Raw genomic sequence first — 19,998 nt, 5'->3', positions numbered from 1 at the left:
ACTCTTTGCCTAAATAGAGGCAGATATCAAGGTTATGAGCATTGTATAAACACTTAGAAAGGACAGAAAGAAATATAGAATTTTCAATGAATTAGCAAAATTTCTTTAACTAAAGTTTTAAAGAAAAAAAAAAAACAATTTAAAAAGTAATAGCAGTAGTAGTAATAATCCACCACCAGTGGGCAGAGATGAATGTTACAGAAAGGGCCTTCCTAGGAAGAAGGATCTTTTCTAGGAAGGGGCTCCCCTTGAATGTTTGAACCATGACTTTCCTAAGACAGAGTCTGCTGTAATAGAAAGGAAGGGCTCCTAACTGCAAGAAAATGCATAGGAAAAAAGGAAAACTGGGGAGATAGCTATACTACCATCACCTTCTTATGATACAAAGAAAAGAAAAATCAAGTGGGGATATCCAAAGATAAAGGAATATCAGATAGAAGGAAATAGAGGAGGAAAAATGCCCCCAAATCTCAGTGACTGGATAGACAATGAATCAGTGCCAATATTGTACTTAACCTAGCTAGGAAACCAGGTGAAGTGAGGCAGTAATAAAAGCAAAAAAGCAACCTGCACATGAAGATGGAAGAATTTAGCTTATTAGAGCATGACATGAATCAGGATATTAGAGATAGCAAAAAAATGATACAATACTAATTGCAATGGGAGTGCAGGTACTGCGTGGTGTACTCTGTCAAAGAAATGGAGAAGGGATTCTTAAGATGTAGTAGCATTATGTATTAAGAGCATAGCTGGCCATCAAGAAATCTTAATTAGAAATATGGATATTAGAGGATTAGTCTGTGTCAAAATACGTTTGGAAAAAGTCCTGAAAGAGATTGTAGAAGGATAGGCATGGGGTTCTACAGAGATTATTTCCTGATACTGAAATAATCTCTCCTGAGATTATTTCAGTATCAGGAGAGAGATAAGCTACCAGGGTATTGTATCATTATGGGAGACTTTAAATTTCACAGTCAGAGACTGGAGAAGAGATGCTACAACTAAAGTAGAATCCAGTAATTTTGAAAGTAGAAGTTGAACCTCTGAGAGATTATAGTATTTTAAGTTGGTGATGGACAAGTAGTGAAAATCTTAAAGAAGAAACAGTAGAGAAAATAATATGCTATCAAGTGATGACAGTACTGACCATGTTTCACTTTAAATGAAATAGCAGTATATCCAAAGGCAAGCTGGTAGCTAAGGCTTTTAACTGTAAAAGGGCAGACTATATCATAGCAAAGCAGTCTGAAGAGTAATGGCACTGAAATGGGGTAGAGTGCAGGTTTGTGATTCATATTGCCAGGCATAAGGACACCAGATCTTGCTGGACAAATAATTCTATTAAATAGGCTACTGAGATTTGCCAAAGAATCTTCAAAAATCAAAAAGGATTTGCTCAGGAAAAGAAACCAGAAGTTGGAAGATTGAAAGTAAGAGATCAGAATAGGAACTCTGAAAACTCAGGATAATTTAGTTCTTGAGAAATCAGAAGCAAGGCTTAAAGATCCTCTAGATATAGTGAATAAAGAACTAGGACAAATGTAAGATTGCTATTTAAAGCTATTTTAAGGATGCTCCCCCACAAAAATAATTAATACTTTGCATCTGCTTCTGAAGGTGAATAGGTAGAACACAGATGCAATAACAGGATTGTTTATGGAAAATAAGTTTATGGAAAGGCCCCATTGAGTTTAGATCAGGACACAACAAGCTGGTACATCTAGCTGAAGGAAGACAAGTAAGTGTGGCAACTTCAGTTAAAAAAGGGTGCCAAGGAAGGGCAACCTAGCAACTATAGACCAGCCATTTTGAAATGCAAGATTTTAGGGAGAATGAAAGACAAGAAGAGAAATAACAGATGCCTTAAAATACAACACTGATTTACTAAGAGGACCAAGTTTCAGGTTACCTCAGTCATTGACTTATTTTGCTAAGGGAAGCACAGTAACACACTAACCTACCTGTTCTTCTATAAAATACTTGATGGATTTGATTCACATTCTGTGAGATGAAAATTAGCACAAGGAACCTTCTAAGCTTCCAAAGGGCAGGCACTGGCAAATTATGCCAAACAGGAAATCAGCACTCAAGAATAGTATTCCAAATGAAGTGCCTTAAATACTTTCATTAATGGCCAAGAAGTGGGTGTGCACTAATTAAAATTATTGAAGGCACACAGGTGGGAAGCATCCCAGTAGGGCTCTGGTTAACTTGCAGGTCTCAGTAAAACCATGGGGTTGGCTGAACTAGGACAAATTCCAAGGTGATGTATTTAAGAACCAATAGCAAGAATGCTTGCTACCCATTGAAAATGGGAACAAAAAGGGGGGAAAAGAAAGGTGGATTTGTATTTGACAGGCAATGAAAGTCTCTGAGCCATTGATAAGATATGATGCATCTCAGGAGAAAAAAAAAAAAAAAAAAAAAAAAGAGAGAGAGAAGAAGATTATAGGCAGTGACAAGAGAAGTAATTCCAGTAAAGAGAGGGAAGCACTGATGCACTGTAATATGTTACCTGGAACCACTATGCATGGTTTTGGTTGCCTACATTCAAGAAAGAAAAAAATCAAACAAAGAGGTGCAGAGAAGTGCTGCATCACTATATGACAGGAAAAGAGAGCTTATCATACAGGACTAAGGGGGGTTTGTTGGGTGTTGTTAGCCAAACAAAAACCAGACATAGATAGGATTACTGCCTATAAAGGCACTGAGGTGTTAAAACCAAGGAAGAGAAAGCAGTTTAGTTGAAAGGGCAATGCTGACACACACAGACAAAAGCCCAGGAATAAATATACTCTATAAATTAAAAAGAGGCTACTATTTACTTATGCATTTTGCTATGGACAAATCCCTGTCTGCTTTTAAGATGGACCTTGATAAATGGTGAAGGGGATTATGCACATTACCAGAAATATCAGAGGACTAAATATAGGACCCAAGAAGTCCTCACAGCTTATCTATGACTTTTTAAAATTTCTACAATAAGAAAATGCCATACTTAGAACATGGTCATTGGACCTAAAAAAAGTTACTAGCTCAGTTTAGCTGAGCTTAGTTTAAGCAACGATATTTGCAGACAAGAATAAGACTTGCTCGTATTGTTTTGGGGAAGTCACACACTGAAATTTCTCTGTAAAGGTTTGAAATCAGAAGAATTGCTCCTTCAGAAACTGCACTTTCTGGCTGCACATCTCTCTGTGTGCAGATCGAGTGCAGAACACTGTTTCCTAGCAACTACTAAGGACCACTGGCTTTATAAATCAATCTCTGCCAGAATATCACAGAAACCACGATAAATGGGAAACATTTAGTAGTCAGAAGGCTTTCTACTTCCTTCACTTTCTGGTCTGCACAGAAAACTCTTTTAAAGGAGTAGATAATATCAGCGTTTCTTCATAAGTGAACTGAATTTAAAACCTGGTTCAGGTAGCTTGTTTTTCAGCTCCCCTGGGGTACATGTCCACATGACCGTGAAAGGTCCCTCTTGAAGATGTAAGTTACCGGTTTTCTCAGAGACAAAATTATCTTAAACTTCATTTGAAAATAAAAGAAAAAAATGGAAAAAAATGCAGATAAAGAAGGAATGAATAATCCTGGATAAAGCTCCAAAGAGCACCAGGAAGAGAGGGAGTGATAACAATCAGTCAAAGCCTGTGTATGTGATTCTACCCATCTATGCAGTAAATTAGCTTCCAGTGTCATGTTCATTTATAAAATTTAAATGATCTGATTGACAGCAACATTCTTTTTTTTTTTTTTTTTTTTTTTTCACTTTTAAATATTTCTACTCATTTCTCTGTTCAACTATCATCCCCACTTTACAAGCTTCCAGCATCTGCTGATGTAGCTAATGGGCTGAACCTGGATCTACCATGTTGTTAGTGCACTGGAAAATCCCATTTTCCTTTTGTGCAAAGCACAGGAGAACACTTCATTAGGGTTTTGTTTCAGAAATACACCAGAGGTTTTGTCACTCTAGTAACACTGGGTTTACAAAGTGAAAACTCCCAATATGTAAGGGGAGAAAAAGGCTCTCCTAATGCATTTAAAAATAAAAATTATTGAAGAGCTCATTAAATAAACAATATGTTCATCTATATTGTTGCTGTATGTTTCAACAGCCTGATGGGACAAACTAGCTTCCATCTTTGGGATTAGTATTAATTACTTAATTTCCAGCACAGAGTGGTGTCCATCATGAAATCACAGCACCAATCTGAGAATGCTCTGCATGTCATTTTGTCATCAACACTGTCAGGACTAGACTGGTGGGTGACTTAAGGGTGAGTTTGAAAAAGAGAGTACTCAGGATACTAAACTATGACTGATGGCAGCAGTTGACAGATCTGATGCTTAGATTGTAAGCTCTTTAAGGTGGGAAATTGCTTATATATCACAGAAAAGAAGCTATACACATTTGTGGTGCCATATAAATAGTAGTCAGTCATTCTGCTTCTGAGCTGGAAGTAAAATTAGGAAGGGCTAACATTTTCCTTTTCAAAATTTTCCTCTACTTTTAGAAACATTTTAGGAGATTATTTTTTTCATGAAACTAATTCTGTTTTGTTATAATTAGTAATGTATTGTTGTAGGCTCAGAAGTTATTTCCTCTTTTACTTGTACTGTTTATAACCAGCTGATTCATTCTATTCAGAGATGAGACTGTGTTACACTGGCATCTCAAATTATTCTTTGCCTTTTTTGTTGTTGAGTCCTTTTGAAGAAGATGTGTTTATGGTCCCATTGTTCAATCAACAAAGTATGCAATTACAAATCTTTGGTCTTCTGGTGTACTTAGCAAATCTTTTCAGTGTACAATTTACCACCTGTGGCTTTTCTTCATCTCTGAAAAATGCTATTATCTTAAATGGCCTATTTCTAATTGCAGTGTGTTTAATTGCTTGGATACACAAGGGTCTGTGTTGACTACTGTTGTTTTCTGGACATGTTCAGAAAAAAATGGGTATCTGTGTACAGATGTCTCTAGAAGGGGCAGGAATTTTACTGCACATTTCTCCTTAATGGCAACGGCTGTCAGCAGGTTTATGATAACATTCGTGGAATTATTGCCCTCCTGAGAAGAATTTCCATTCCAGACCATCTCTATGGGAGATCTCTATAAAGATGTTACCCTGCCATATCTCTTCTCCTTGGTACTCTGTTTGAAATGTGTGGTGTCACTGGAAAACTATCTTGAGCCAAGTGTGCTTCTGCTGGCTTCAGAAAACTGCTTGACAGTGGTATACGTGACTATATTTCTTTATTCTAAGAAGGAAAAAAAAAAAATCATTCAAAAGAGAGAAGGGAGAAGGTCTTGTAAACAGAAAGCACCTGGAAGCATGCTCAGTTACTCTAAATGTATGGTGTCATTGTTATTTGTAGAGACATGGTACTAATTTGCAAACATTTGGAGAACTGTCAAATGTTTGTGTGAATATTTATGAGTCCTCTGTGTTTCACCGCTTTTAGCACAGGTGGTCATTTGACCAAAAAAATCCCTCTAGGAAATGTACTATTTGTTGTTCATCATTCATCTTCCTATTGTGTAAATAGTTTGCCATCCAGAGAACAAAATAAGTAGCCTGTGATACAGGACACAGAGCAACTCTTGCAATGGACAGCTGAATGAATAGCTTCAAGCAAGTCACGTGCAGAAAATTATTTCTCTCAGCAACTAAACAAATATTTATCAACTGTAAGGCTTCCAGGGCAAACATTATCTTATTTATTTATTTGCTTATTTATTCATCCTCTACAACAATGGGATTGTAAACCTAGTAAATGTCTGCAGGCATTAATATAATAAAAGTATACAATAACAGAAAATAATAAATGCCATTTAAGAAACCTCCATTGGATAGTAGAGATCTCAGAAATAGAAACAAAAATATATTAGAAACAAATTTCCTACAAGTAGATTTACCTTAAAATAAAGAATTACCAAATCCTTCTTGATTTACTGATAAGTACTCAAGCTAAAAAAAAGATTCTACTAAGACAGATTGTAAGATTTCACTCCATAGACTGGGAATTTATACTTTAACAAAACTAGAAGAGAGTCTAGAGAACTGTGAGCTATGTGAAATGAGCTCCAGGAAGTATTTTTAATGATCATGGAAAAGAGAAAATGTTTCAGAACACAGACATAAAACCTTTGAAACGTATTTGTTTTTTATATTTTAATTCTATGTTTAGATTTGATTCCAACCATTAATGTTCAGTGACTATAAAGTTAAAGAGAAGTAGAAGCCTATTTAGAAATATTTTTCTGGATAAATATATTATCACACCAAGAGGGAGCCTGCTGCATAATTTGAGCTTGCATTGTGACTACTCACGCACCATATGTTGATCACCGGAGATTACATACGTATGTATGTTACATCCTGCAGTAACAAATGTTAATAGTTAGCAATATTTAATGAATTAGGTTTATGAGCTGTCATAGTTCTATTAGGTTTATTCATGTCTTTGCAATATATATATATATATATAATTATTTTACTGTTTTCTCGTAAACTTCTGAGCCCTTGTTAGCAGAGGTTGATTTCAAGGCTGAGGGGGGAAATTTTGTAATCAGAGATGACTGGAGTAATAAATCAGGCTTTTTATGAGTCTTCCAGAGAGCTAGAACCCCCAAACAAAGACATTTAAATATAATAACTTAAGAGATGATTCATTTCAATCCTGGCAAAACCCCACCCCTCCAAAGGAACCTGTGATGAAGCTAGTGTTGCCCTAATTCCATTCTGTGGAACTTATGTTCAGAGATCTTTCTTTCCTCTCTTTCAGATTTTTTTTGGAAGACAGATAACAACCATAGTAGGGAATACTGTCATCAAGGTCTTAAGGCCTCCTGGGTCTGGAAGATGTCTGGTTTTCATGTTTTCTCCATCCAACTGTGACCTGAAGTCCCAAGGGATTTTACTAAATCAGTTTCTGTAAATGTGCTGGGTTTATGCTCTTAATACTGCTACCCCTGCAAAGACAAAGTTAGCTGCACAAATGTCTTTCTTGGTGTGTATCCAAGACTATCAGTGAAAAAAGCTCCTTACCAAATTGCTTCTTCAGTGCTTCCCAGCCTGCTGCCTGGAGTACTGGTCAGCAAAAGGAAGGGAGTTTAGACAGGCTCTTAGGTTGGGTTTCCTTTGCATGGTCCTGAACCAAGTCTCTGGTGTCTGCCTTGGGGCAGGCTGAATTGGTCTCTTGGCTCTGAGGCTCTCCAGGCTGCACAGGAGGTAGGTAAGCTCCAAAGACTGCAAAGGGAGCTGACCCACCCAGTGCACACCCAAATTCTGCCTTGGCTCTCCCTGCACATTTTCTCAAAACTTACCCTTTCCTTATCTGACTGCTTCTAGGATACTTTTTTGGAGATACTCAGGAAGGCACAGTGCTCTTTTAGAAACATATCTAAAGAAAATTATTTCTGCATTCCATTCAGGTGTACACATCAGCCCATCAACATCTAGTTTTAAGTGTCAGAGTCCTAAAAGGTAATTTGTCCCATCTCATGTCTTCAGTTCTTCCACATACAGTCAAATATGTCAGCAACATAAACCATTTTTATTAACATCAACATCAGCAATAACCTTACAATTACCTGAGTTGCCTAATCCTGTTATCATCACTGTTCCAGGGCCCCAGAAGGTGAAGTTTGTCTCAAATGAACAAGAGAGCTACTGTGGAGGATGAAGGAGCTAGTAATATGCACATGGAATATGCAGGTTCTTCGCACAATGATTGTCCTGTTTACTAAGAGAAGTGTCTTAAGAGTGGGGGTGGGCAGCACACTGGTGGCATCCTTGGCAATGCTGATCTAACGGCTCTTTGTGCTGTCAGGAGATGCACATCAGCTGTGAGAGATATTGCATTGCTCCCGGAATAGCTGCTGCTTTTGTACAGCCTGGGGGAAAATGTCACCTTTCTCACCAGCTTCCTCACACTTCAACATAAAGAGCCAGCATGAGTTATTTCTGTAGGAGCTTCTAAATTTTGCTTTGGTTTCACACAGCCAGACTGAGAGTAGGACCTGTTCTCATTTTACTCACACTTCTCAACAGCTTCGGAGACATCTTTCTTTCTGCATACCACTTCTACTTCTTGTTTAGAAGTGGTAAAATTCAGACTTTTTTTTTTTTTTCTTTAGGGTGGAGGTAAAAAAAAAAACAAACACAAGGCAAAGATCAGTTTGAAGCATAATTCAAATTCACTTGAATGGTGCACAAAGATGGTGATGGAAAAAGATGCAGGCTTTTTCTTTTTTCTTCATATCCCCAATGCAATCCAGTCCCCCTGAAATTGATGGAAATATGACTGGCTTCAAGACTCATTGAATCTGGGCTTACTGAAGAGCAATTAAAACCCAGTATTTTTTACAGAAAATGGTCCTGCCTTGAAGCCATGCAAACAAACCAAACACAGGCAGGCTAGTAAATCCTCTCCTGGATAATGATGGCTCTCTGTTTATCAGCCTGTTAAAATTTCTGTTTATCAGCACCAGGTTGCTGCTGGACTCTTTTGATTCTGACTGTTAGTGTGTGATCAGATGCTGTCTTTGTCCAGCTTTAATTATGCATGAAACCTGAACAAGCAGACAATAATGGATAGAATTTATTTCATTGTTTTAAAATAGGGTTGTGTAATTTTGTGGGAGACCAAGAGAAATCACGACTGCTGCTTTAATGTCAAACGTAAAAAACACAGTCATGTTTGGCCATAAAAATAGGCCTCTTCATCTTTTTTTTTTTTTTAATTTTATTTTTACTTTTTTTTTTTTTTTTTTTTTTTTTCCTTCTAGTTGCTGCAGCATCTGTTTTTAACAATCTCCTGGTGAGGCAGATAAACTGCTAATTCTATTAATGTTGCTATCAAAATCTGTAAGGTAACTGAAGCTTCCAATTTAGTGATTTATTATCCTGCACTAGGTAGGCAGAGTGTGTCTTTCATGTTCCATAATCAACACTAGGAGAGCATTAGACTTGTAAAGAAGAAACTTCCCACTAACCATTTCTGCTTGCATAAAACTCTTGATCAAAAAAATGAAGTGTCATTTTCCTTGATTGAGATTAATTTTAACTAATAAAGAATCCAAGTAAATTCACATAGGCATGGACTCCACTGACATCTTCTTGTGTTGATGCAATAGCCTGGACATTTGAGAGAGGTCAGAAATTCATTAGAAAATATTGCTAACTCTTAAAAATGGATCATGTCACTTGTTCTCAGGCTTCCCAGGCTGAAGGGAGATTATCAGAATGAAATCCAGACTTTCTTTTTACATAGTTTTCAATCCTGCCACATCAAGCATTTGCTAATATAATTCCACTGATTTTACAAAGATACACTGGTATTGTAGTAGGAAACATGGGAGCATGCTTAAGTGATAGCTCTTCTAGGCACATCCTGAGGAAGCTCTCTAGGAGCTTTACAAATCCTGTACTTAAACTTAAGTTTTATAGGAAAAGGTCTAATTGTTCTGTCAGATCTTAAAAAAAAAATCATCTATGCATGGACAGGCATGTGATCAGGTCAGAACTACTTCAGTACAGGCATGTGGAGATTAGTCAGATACAACTGTTATTTGTAAAGGATATACGGTGCCTGCCAGATTGCAGGAAACAAACACTGATGGCAATTGCTTAAGTCATAAGTTGGATGTTATCAATGCCTGGTATTTCCTCTGGGATTGGGGAAAAGTTCACGAATATTTGTTGAGATCCTAGTGCAATCGCAAGTATAATCACTGTCATCCCCTCCAGATATTGATTAGCTGAAGACTCACCTTTTTTGTGCTTTTGTTGTATGATGAAACTGAAAAAATTCCAGCCAAACTTTACTGGTACTCTCAGCATATGTTGCTGCACGCATTGGTTGATCAATGGAATTGCTTAAAAAATACATATGGGCTCACTAAATATTCATTTGTCTGCAAGGAATAGATTAAAAATTTGGATTTTATAGAGGTTGGTTCTCTGGATAGAAGGATGGTATCGACTGATTTTATTTATGCCTTTAATTCATGCAAGATATGCTTCAAACAATATTCTGTACATGCATAAATCCAATCTATGTTAACTGGAGATGTAAAATATAATCCCCATTATTTGTAGTCACCGAAGAACCACTTTTTATAAATTTGCTGATGTTTCTCCTTGGGTCTGCAAGTGACCTGTCCTAACATTACCTTTAATCACAATTTTCTAAACGAATGCCCAACATTTTCCTTAAAAAGACTCCATGGCAATATTTTGCTAATATGCAATCACAATTATTTTAATAGTGGTGAAAAGATTCCCATATATATATCAGTTTGGGACTTGTCACTCTGGTAACAGGAGGCAGTATTTTTAGTACTGGTCCTTCTTTTTAGGGGATGGTATTACCACTTCAGGAAATTCTGATTTTTGGCGTGTGGTATGACCACCTTCTGTTGGTTTATTGTATTAAATAAAAACACTTTCACTTCTTTAATGCATAATATTTCTGTTGTGATCCACATCAAAATGGGAAATGAACTCTTTAAGGATTGAGAGGAGATAACAGTACAGTTGAAATTGTTCTTGCAGTTCTTAAGGCATTTTTTCTTTCTGAGTCTCAGTGAGATGAATGCAAAGCTGAAATTATCTTTTACAATCAACATTACTCAGAGTCTTGAGGACTGTGCTGTATTTATCCCACTGTACCACCAATATATGATGATTTAGACATTTGTTTTGGCTTTTAATCTTTGCTCATATATATACACCTCCAAAATAAAAACCAGTGGAGTATGCACACTCATAAATCTGTCTAGACTTCCACTCTTCTGAGATATTTCAGAAAAGGCTTGACGCTTGTAATCAGAAATAGGTCTGGATGCTGCCTTCAATTCATTCAATACCTGCCCTTTCACCCCACAGCCATTACCTTTTTCCTCTTTGGATCATTTTTAAGCCTGAAGGTAGCAAGGAGAGGGGAAGTCGTTTGAAGCTGCTTGAGGAAGAGGACTGGCAGTAGTAGGAGCCGCACTGTTAGTCTAAACATCAGTTATTTTCTTCTACACTGAAAGCACACTGATTTAATGTATTTAATGTACTTGTGCTGTAATGAACATTGCACATTTTGCACTCCTCAGAGCCTCCCCTCTTGAAACCCTGTGAGAGGCTCTTATTCTGTCTTTCCAGATGCTGCTATCTCACATGCCTTCTTAGCTCTGCCCTGGGGAGGCTTTTCTGGGCTTATCAAGTCTGGTGGGAAGAGGCCTGGGGGCAATCTAACAACTGCTTGCAAATACTTAAATGCATTTTCAAAGACAACAGATGCAAGCATTCCTGCTGAAATAACTAGTGATATAATATGGGGCAGTGGCCACAAATTACAGCTCATGAGTTTCAGTCAGGACACTAAGAAAAACTTCTTCATCAGGAGGACAGTGCAGCAATGAACATGTTACCCAGAGAAGCTCTGTGATTTTTATCCCAGCAGGTTTCTTTCTCAAGACTGGACACAACAAAACCATTGTTGACCAGAGCTGGTGTTGGTGTAAGTCTGCTGTGCATGGGAGGGTGGACTAGACAACCTCTGGAGAAACCTCCCAGCCAACATGTCAGTGGTTCTGTACCTGTCTGGATTGCAGGCCTGTACAATAAGCAGAGGTTTACATCCTGATGTGTTGTGAACTCCAGACCCTAAACAGAACCTTAGCTACAATCAGTGACAGCTCCTGACTATCAAATTAAACATGGGACTAGCATACCTATTGTCATCTTAGTCGTGCAGCTTTCACAGATCCCAGAAATTGGCCTTGCACTCCAGCTATCAGTGAAATCCTAGACTGTTGGCAGGGGCCAACAGAGATGAATTCTCTCTGTTTCTGTTGTAAAAAATGCTATTTGGATTTTTGTGTTAAGGATAGAGCAGGGACATAAGGATTTGAAGAGCTGGATTTTTTTTTTCTTTCTGAATCCTGTAAGGGTAGCAAGGTAGTGTAAGAGTGGGAGCCAGTAAAGCCAGGGTAAAGATCAGTGAGAGTAGGAGCTAAAGTTGCAGACCATAGGTCCTGCAGAGGTAGGATAAGGCAACAGCAGAATGAAAAAGGTTAGCAAATGTTGGGCAAGTGACATTTTCTTGTTGAGTCTAAATTTAGGTTTAGGTTTAAACCTCTGAAAAGCAAAAGCTGAAGAAGTATTTCTAGGCCATGTGAGATCGTTAGGGCTAAAATAGAATAACCCCTTGTTGAACAGCATTGATTAATTCCACTGTGAACATTGTCATTAAAGTTAATGTTGGAGCTAGGAGCAGGGTTGGTAGAGGATTTTGTCTTCCTGTAAGATCAGGGAAAGCTTACAGCATGCCACTACTGTGTTGGCTTTTACATGCTTGGTCTTCAGGCTGCTGGAGATCACTGCATCGTTGTTGCCTTCTCAGGTTTAGGAGGAGAGCTCATGTCAGTGAGCCTGAATAGTTGTTGGTATTGTTAGCTCTAGCCGGACTACTGGGTTTTATCCAGTGATCTTATTATGTGATGTGATAAGAGATGCGTTACTCTTAGTTCCCAGTTATGTCTAGAGTATCTTGTATCTCTGGGTTCTCCAAAACCCACAGGACTAGAAAGGTTATTTTTTGGAAGAGGAAATGGCCCTGTAACACTTGTGATGTAGGTAGGAGCTGACAAGGGTGCCCTAGTGTCCTCCAGGTAGGACATCTGTCCTGCTCCACACACTGCATGGAAGCTGTGAGATGCAGTCTGCCCCAGCAGCCCAGGGTCCCCTCTGCTTTGATCAGCTACTCTCAGTGAAACTAAATCAAAGGTAGTTACTGGATGATGCAGACATACTTGTCTGGGAAGGACTGGACCTCTTGAGCAGAGCTCTGAGTTCATAGGACTCTTCCTTTCCATCTTTCTTCTCTGTATTTAAATAGCATTAAAATACAAGAAAGGGGAAAAAAATCACATGCTACATGAAGAAAGGCAGCATTGAAGAAGTATTGCACTACATCCGGCTGGGCAAATATACAGCTAAGCCAATGTTATATAGGGTGCATCCAGTACAGAGTTTATGCTTTGAAACACAAAAATTACCTTTGTATAATCTATTTGTGTAGCTCCATTGGTCGATAATTCCTATTTAACCCAAAGAAAATGTCCCACTTGAAAGGAGTGATTTCAGTTTAGTTACTCTGGATTTGAACAGTGTATCTGAGATCAGAACCTGGCCCAGAGGCTATAGGAATAAATGGGATTGGGAAAATATATTGTTTTGAAAAGGAAAAGGTAATTTGATATACTGAGCAGCAGGAGAACTATTACTGTGATTGAATACTTTTTTTCCTTTTAAATTTGTGTTTGCTGGATGTATTATTTATTGCTGGGAGATGGTAGATTATTAGATTTTTCAAGATCATTTTGGTATCTTATTATTAAGCCATGTTGCCCTTTTGAGACTTTACTGGATACGGTGCTAGAGTGCTTTTTTTTTCTTTTTTTTTTTTTTGGGGGGGGGAGGGTCAGCACAGAATTTTCATTGGCTTGTGTTCTTTAGAAAAATAAACACATTGTTGTTATTACTGACACTGAAAAACAGAAGTTATATTGTACTGGGAAATATTCTTCTGAAATGATATGTTCTTACTCTTTGAAAGGTAAAGCTAAAAATTAAACACAGATGCCTTTTTTTTTTTTCTAATTTAGGAAGTTTTGAAGCTCTAATTAAATAACTGACTAAGTATTCAGAGCTTTCTTCCTGTTCTGTGCTTTCTTAAGTTGTAATTTTCTTGCCACCTGTTTATTTTTTTCAAGCTGCTTATTCCATATCTGGTATTTTTCTTTGTATTTGGTCATACAGCAGTAAGTACAGCTCTAATGGCCTAATTTTAAATGACAACTTAAGAATATCACTAGATATTATTTGTGCTCACACAATAAGCCTTTTAAGTTCTTGCCAGATGGAGCAGACAAATCATTAGAAGTTATCCAGCAGACACCAGTGTCAGAGAGCCATAGATTTATCTCTTTCATTTGCCTTTGGGTAAAAAAAACACAGAACATTTTCTGTTGAAGTCTGTTTTGACAGAACTGGCCTAAAACCTTTTGATGAACAGTCTTCTGTCAGAGACCAGTTTCATTCTACTGAAACAGTTTGTGACATCACATCCATTTCTAGCACTTTTTTTTTTTTTTTTTTTTTTTTTTAATGGGAAAATTTTGAAATGAGGTTTGACTTTTCCATTTTATTTTGTGATGATTTTAAGTTAGTACATTTTACTTTGTAGCTGAAGTGGCTGAAGAGTATACATCTAGTCACATATCATTGCACGGTGGACAGGTAGCATTGGAACTTGGCTACATATAATGAGCTCAGAGACTTTGTGCTTTTGGGGAGAAAGGAGCTCAAATGAATGTCTTCAGAGCTAGCCAGGACTGACTGTACATCAGTGTTCAGGACATGAAATGTTCTCATTTCAGAGAGATGACAAAGACAGGAGTTGCTTGCTTGGGAGAGAGGCATGGCTGTTTTATTGTTTTGGTGGTAGGACAAGAGTCAATAGGCACAAACTAAAACATGAAAGGTTCTGTCTGAACACCAGGCAGCACTTCTGTGCTGTGTGGGTGCCTGAGCACTGACACAGGCTGCCCAGAGAGGCTGTGGGGTCTCCTCCTTGGGGATCTTCCAAAGCCACCTGAATGCGGCCCTGGGCAGCCTGCTCTGGGTGTCCCTGCTTAGGCAGGGGATGGAGCAGGTCAGCTTCAGAGGCCCAGCCAGCCTCTGAAGTTCTGTTCGCCTCTTTCAGGTAAGTCTTAGAAATGTGTGTCATTCAGTTTTAGGTGAAATTACCAGGAGGAAATTGAGAATGTGCTGCTCTATCCCTGTCAGGTAGTTACATACTGGCTAATCCCATGTCTTCAGTTAGTTTCCCACCATCAATAAGTGAAAGGGTTCCCTAACATGAGATTGCATTTAGATGAGAATCTGGAAGATTTAGATTTATTTCCACCCAAATTAAGGGTATCCACAACTTCAGTGGCGCAGGTTGCCCAGAGATGATCCACAGGGATGCCGCACCCCTGGAGGTGTTCAAGGCCAGGCTGGATGGGGCTTTGGGCAACCTGGTCTGGTGGGAGGTGTCCCTGTCCATAGCAGGGGGTTTGGAATTAGATGATCTTTAAGGTCCCTTTCAACACAAACCATTTTCTGAATCTATGATTTCCACATAAGTGAAAATTTACTAAGTTCCACTGTTTGAAGAGGAGAGGCAAAAGCTATTTCTGAACTAGTTCTAGTAGCCCTGAGCATCCTTCTTGCAGTGAAGGAGGTGGGAGAGTGATGTTGGCAAGCTGTCCTGAGCAGCAGCATGGTGGCAGAGGGAGGCTGTTGGGATAGCTGTGAACAAGCGGGCCTGAAGTGATGCTGCATGTGGGACTCCAGAGAGCCATCAGGATGCTCCTGTCACTAGCTGCAATAGGCTGAGGGGCTTTTGTGGGTAGGCATGGCTCTGAGTGTAAGTCCCTAAATCCCTATCAAGGCCACGGGGCCTCTAACTAGACTGTTTTCTCCCCAAAAGCAGACTTTGCAATCTGTTCTGTCTCCTGCGTGTGCATGTTTGGAGGGGAATCAGAGTGAGCATGATAAAAGAAAGCAATTAGAATCAGTTACAGTGCTACTTGCATGCAATGTTAAAGAGTCTTGCTATCTCTTTACCTAGTTCTAACCACACATTAATTAATTTAATATTTAAAGAAGAACTCCTAACCTTTGACACTGATAATCATTTAATTTTTCAAATATATTTATAATGAAAGGTTCAACTTCCAGTAAATCTTTTCCAAGATGTACAGAAGGTACGGGAGAGAAAAAAAGATATAAAGGAACTGGAGAAAGAACACAAGGTTGGTAACAGAAAGGGCTGCAGCCAAACTTGTGTATTTACACATGATAAAAAACAGGAGTGGCATTTCTCCCCCAGTACTTCAGCAAATTTAATGTGTTTTTTTTTTTTTTTTTGTTCCAGAAAATTCTCTGTGTTACATCTCCCAAGGCAGAATGTGAAATCCCACTATTACAGAGAAAAAAAAAAAAGAGAGAGAGAGAGAAAAAGAAAGGGAAGGTGAAAACTTGGGAAGAAAACATGGGAGGGATGAACTGAGAACACAACAACTGTATTTTCCTGTCTCTCTCTAATCCGCTATTGTTTGCACACCGTCCCCCCACCCCAAACAGGCCTAACCCCAACTTATCTGCGGTGTCTAACCAGTTTTTACTTTATTTTTCTTTTATTGCTCTCAAAAGGCTACACTGGCTGAAGGTGTGTCTGTTTCTATATCTAATCCATATTTATCTATATCTAATGTCTATATCACCTATATCTTTATCTATATCTATCTATATCTATCCATTTCTATATCTAATGTATGTTTAATCAGATCAGCCCTGCCTGTAAGCAGAACAAACGAAAAGAGGTTTCTCTTTTAGATGGCAATGCAGAGAACAAATGATCAAGGCAGGATCCTTTGATCGCCTGTGAAGCAGACTACTTTCCATTCTCCCTTCCCTCTGTCCCTGACACAGGTCCTGCACACACTACAGCTTTTCTAACTCAGGCTCAGTTCTTTCCTGAGTGTGGCACCAGTATGGAACTAATTAGACACGTTCCCTTTCATGGCACACAAATTAATTGCTTTGCATCTTCTCCCATCCCTGCCTCCCTTAGTTATCATCCCCTACAGCCCTCCCACCTTCTTGTTCTGCTGATCCCACTGATATGACCACAATTCATTAAAGCAACTTCCTATTTAATTCTTCCTTCCTGGCTGTCATGTCAAAGCAGGGGGTGAACTGAGTGACCCCCTCCTGATTTTGCCATAGAATCATAGGATCATTAAGGCTTGAAAAGACCTCCAAGATCATATGGTCCAACTGTCCCCCTACCACCAATATCACCCACTAAACCATGTCCCAAAGTACCATGTCCAACCTTTTCTTAAACACCCCAAGGGATGGTGACTGCACCACCTCCCTGGGCAACCCATTACAATGCCTAACTACTCCTGAGAATAAATTTCTCCTGATTTCCAACTTGAACCTCCCCTGGCACAACTTGAGGCACATGGGGTCAGTTTTCTCATAATAAATCATCTGTCTGGAATTACAACATATTGCCAGATGATATACCCAGTTTAGGCTTGGGTGTCTATACAAAGAAGGCTTTTGGCAGTGGATACTCACTTTGCTTGCCTTCTCTCTCAGATGTTACCTGGCTGACTGAGTTACCACTCTTCATCAGTGTGAAAGGACATACTGCTGGCTTTTTATGGTTTAACTTAGAATTTCCCATTTGTTTAGATCCATGTATATGAGGCACAAGGGATATTTATTATTTAAGATAACAGAAGCTGACAAATTGCTTTGCAGAAATATCCCTGCTTTCTGTGCAAGAGAGTTGTGGGGTCTGTAAAATCACAGGCAGGGAGTCCATACCAAAAACAGCTTAGGAGAACCTGAAGTAGGTATGGTTGCTTGTTCACAACACCCAAATCTACCGAACACTCCATAAATTAAGTTTTGAAAATTTATTTCTTGTTGCAGAGAATAACGTGGAGTGATTTTCCAGGACCATATTCATTGGGAGCAAGGAGCAAATTGTGAGGATGCAAGGTTTAGGGGCTTCAATTTATCTCTGCACTTTGAGTGGCAAGTGTCAGGTGCAGTAGCTATTTCCTGGGGCTGGGAGCAGACGTCCTCGCTGCAGAAGTGGTGAGCTCCTCAGGCTGACATGTTGGCCAAAGGCAGGCAATGATTTATTGAACCTTCTCAAAGGATGAACGATGAGTCGAGTGGGCTTTCTTTCACAGGGTCGGTGTTACGACCAGCAGGCTGGATAATCCACCCTACTGCAAGCACAAGTTGGTTTTTAGGAGTGAGAATTATAGCACTACTCCACGCTCTCTTTGGAGAAACAAATACTCATCTGCTATTACCAGCAGGGTTAACGAAGCCAGGGTACTGTCACTGCAAATGATTTTTTTCATGTGTGTCAACACAGGAACACAGAAACAGAAATGTCTGTGAGAAAGTGTCTGTGAGAAAGAGACAATTTTTTTTTGCCTCTGGCAGTGCAGCCTTCCCCATCGCTGTGCCACCAGTCACAGAGAAGGTGTTTGTGTGCCAGGGAGCTGGCAGCAGCCACCCTGGAGGGCTCAGTCCCATCATGACAGCTTCTCTCCAGCCCCTCCTGAGCTGGGACGGGCAGGGTTCAAAAGCATTTCCACAGGGTGCAACAAAAGAGCAGGCACGGGTGTTCAGTTCACTGTGCCTTAAAATAATGCACTGTGTTTTCCTCCCCTATATCCGAGTATGTTTTGGCTTAAACTCTGGAGGATGACACCAGTTCTGAAGCTGCAGTCACTCCTACATGCACACTTGTGTCAGGGAGGGTCCAGAAGACAGCGGCTCTTCAAGTTTAATCATCCAGGACTGTTCCGTGCTTTTCATAAATCAAATTGCTGTTCTGGAAAGCTGGAGTGTGACTGGGGCATTACATACAGAAACATGGAAAAAAAAATCACCAAGATCAGCATCTCCTTCCCTAGCCCCGGAGTCCTGTACAGAATCTAACTAAACCTGCCATGCTACAGTCAGACTGAACATTAACACTTCCTAAAATCCATCCTATTCCTATATCAAATGCAGTGTTATACATAGCACATGTTTCTAGAGCTTCCACTGTGGAGGAAAGCATTATCCCACTACGTTCAAAGTGAAATCTGGCCATCATATGATGACATGCTATATCAGTGCTTCAGATTCATAAGCCAGGATTCTCTGCGGGGGAACTTAGTACTAAAAGAAATCCCACTGAGATAACTTTAGCTCCATATTCATTCTGTTCAGACTCAGGCTGACTGATGTATCAGAAACAGTGTGACCAGCAGGGCTAGGGAGGTGATCGTCCCCCTGTACTTGGCTCTGGTGAGGCCGCACCTCGAGTACTGTGTTCAGTTTTGGGCCCCTCGCTACAAGAAGGACATGGAGGTGCTTGAGCGGGTGCGGAGAAGGGCGACGAAGCTGGTGAGGGGTCTGGAGAACAAGTCCTACGAGGAGCGGCTGAGGGAGCTGGGCTTGTTCAGCCTGGAGAAGAGGAGGCTCAGGGGCGACCTTATCGCTCTCTATAGGTACCTCAAGGGAGGCTGTAGCGAGGTGGGGGTTGGTCTGCTCTCCCACGTGCCTGGTGACAGGACGAGGGGGAATGGGCTTAAGTTGAGCCAGGGGAGTTTTAGGTTAGATGTTAGGAAGAACTTCTTTACTGAAAGGGTTGTTAGGCATTGGAACAGGCTGCCCAGGGAAGTGGTGGAGTCACCATCCCTGGAAGTCTTCAAAAGACGTTTAGATGTAGAGCTTAGGGATATGGTTTAGTGGGGACTGCTAGCGTTAGGTTAGAGGTTGGACTCGATGATCTTGAGGTCTCTTCCAACCTAGAAATTCTGTGATTCTGTGATTCTGTGATGTTTGCAACCTCAAGGATCAGCTTGGCTTCCTCATCTGTTTCAAAGATGGCCACATTACTGTGGTGGGCTGGTGGTTCAGCAACCCTTGCTGGATGTTCTTGGGCAGGTACAGAAATGTTCTGCTCTGCTGCCAAAGGTATGTATACAGATGGGGAGGCAGTGAGAAGATGTGATAGTGGAGCTCTTTCTCACATTATCTACATTAGCTAAAAGGATGTACTGGTCTGTGGCCTCAATTTTAATGCGATAGTTATATGAAAAAAAAAAAAAAAAAAGCTTCTAAACATCTCATCATTGAAGAAATGCAAGAGATTCAACCCCCCTTCTATATAGCAGACATGGAAACTTAGAGACTACCAACATATCCAGAAGAGCTAGGGAGAATATATTTAATCAATGCAACAATATCACCTTAGGCTTTTATCCCAGACTATATGGAAAAAAATTTCCACATACATAAGACCTTGGTTACTGGGCTGCCACAGCATATTTTTACTCCATGTAAAACTCCATTTTTA

The sequence above is a fragment of the Aythya fuligula genome, chromosome 1, assembly GCF_009819795.1.
Source record: "Aythya fuligula isolate bAytFul2 chromosome 1, bAytFul2.pri, whole genome shotgun sequence".
In the NCBI taxonomy this organism is placed as follows: Eukaryota; Metazoa; Chordata; class Aves; order Anseriformes; family Anatidae; genus Aythya; species Aythya fuligula.
Note: the sequence above shows the minus strand (reverse complement) of the source record.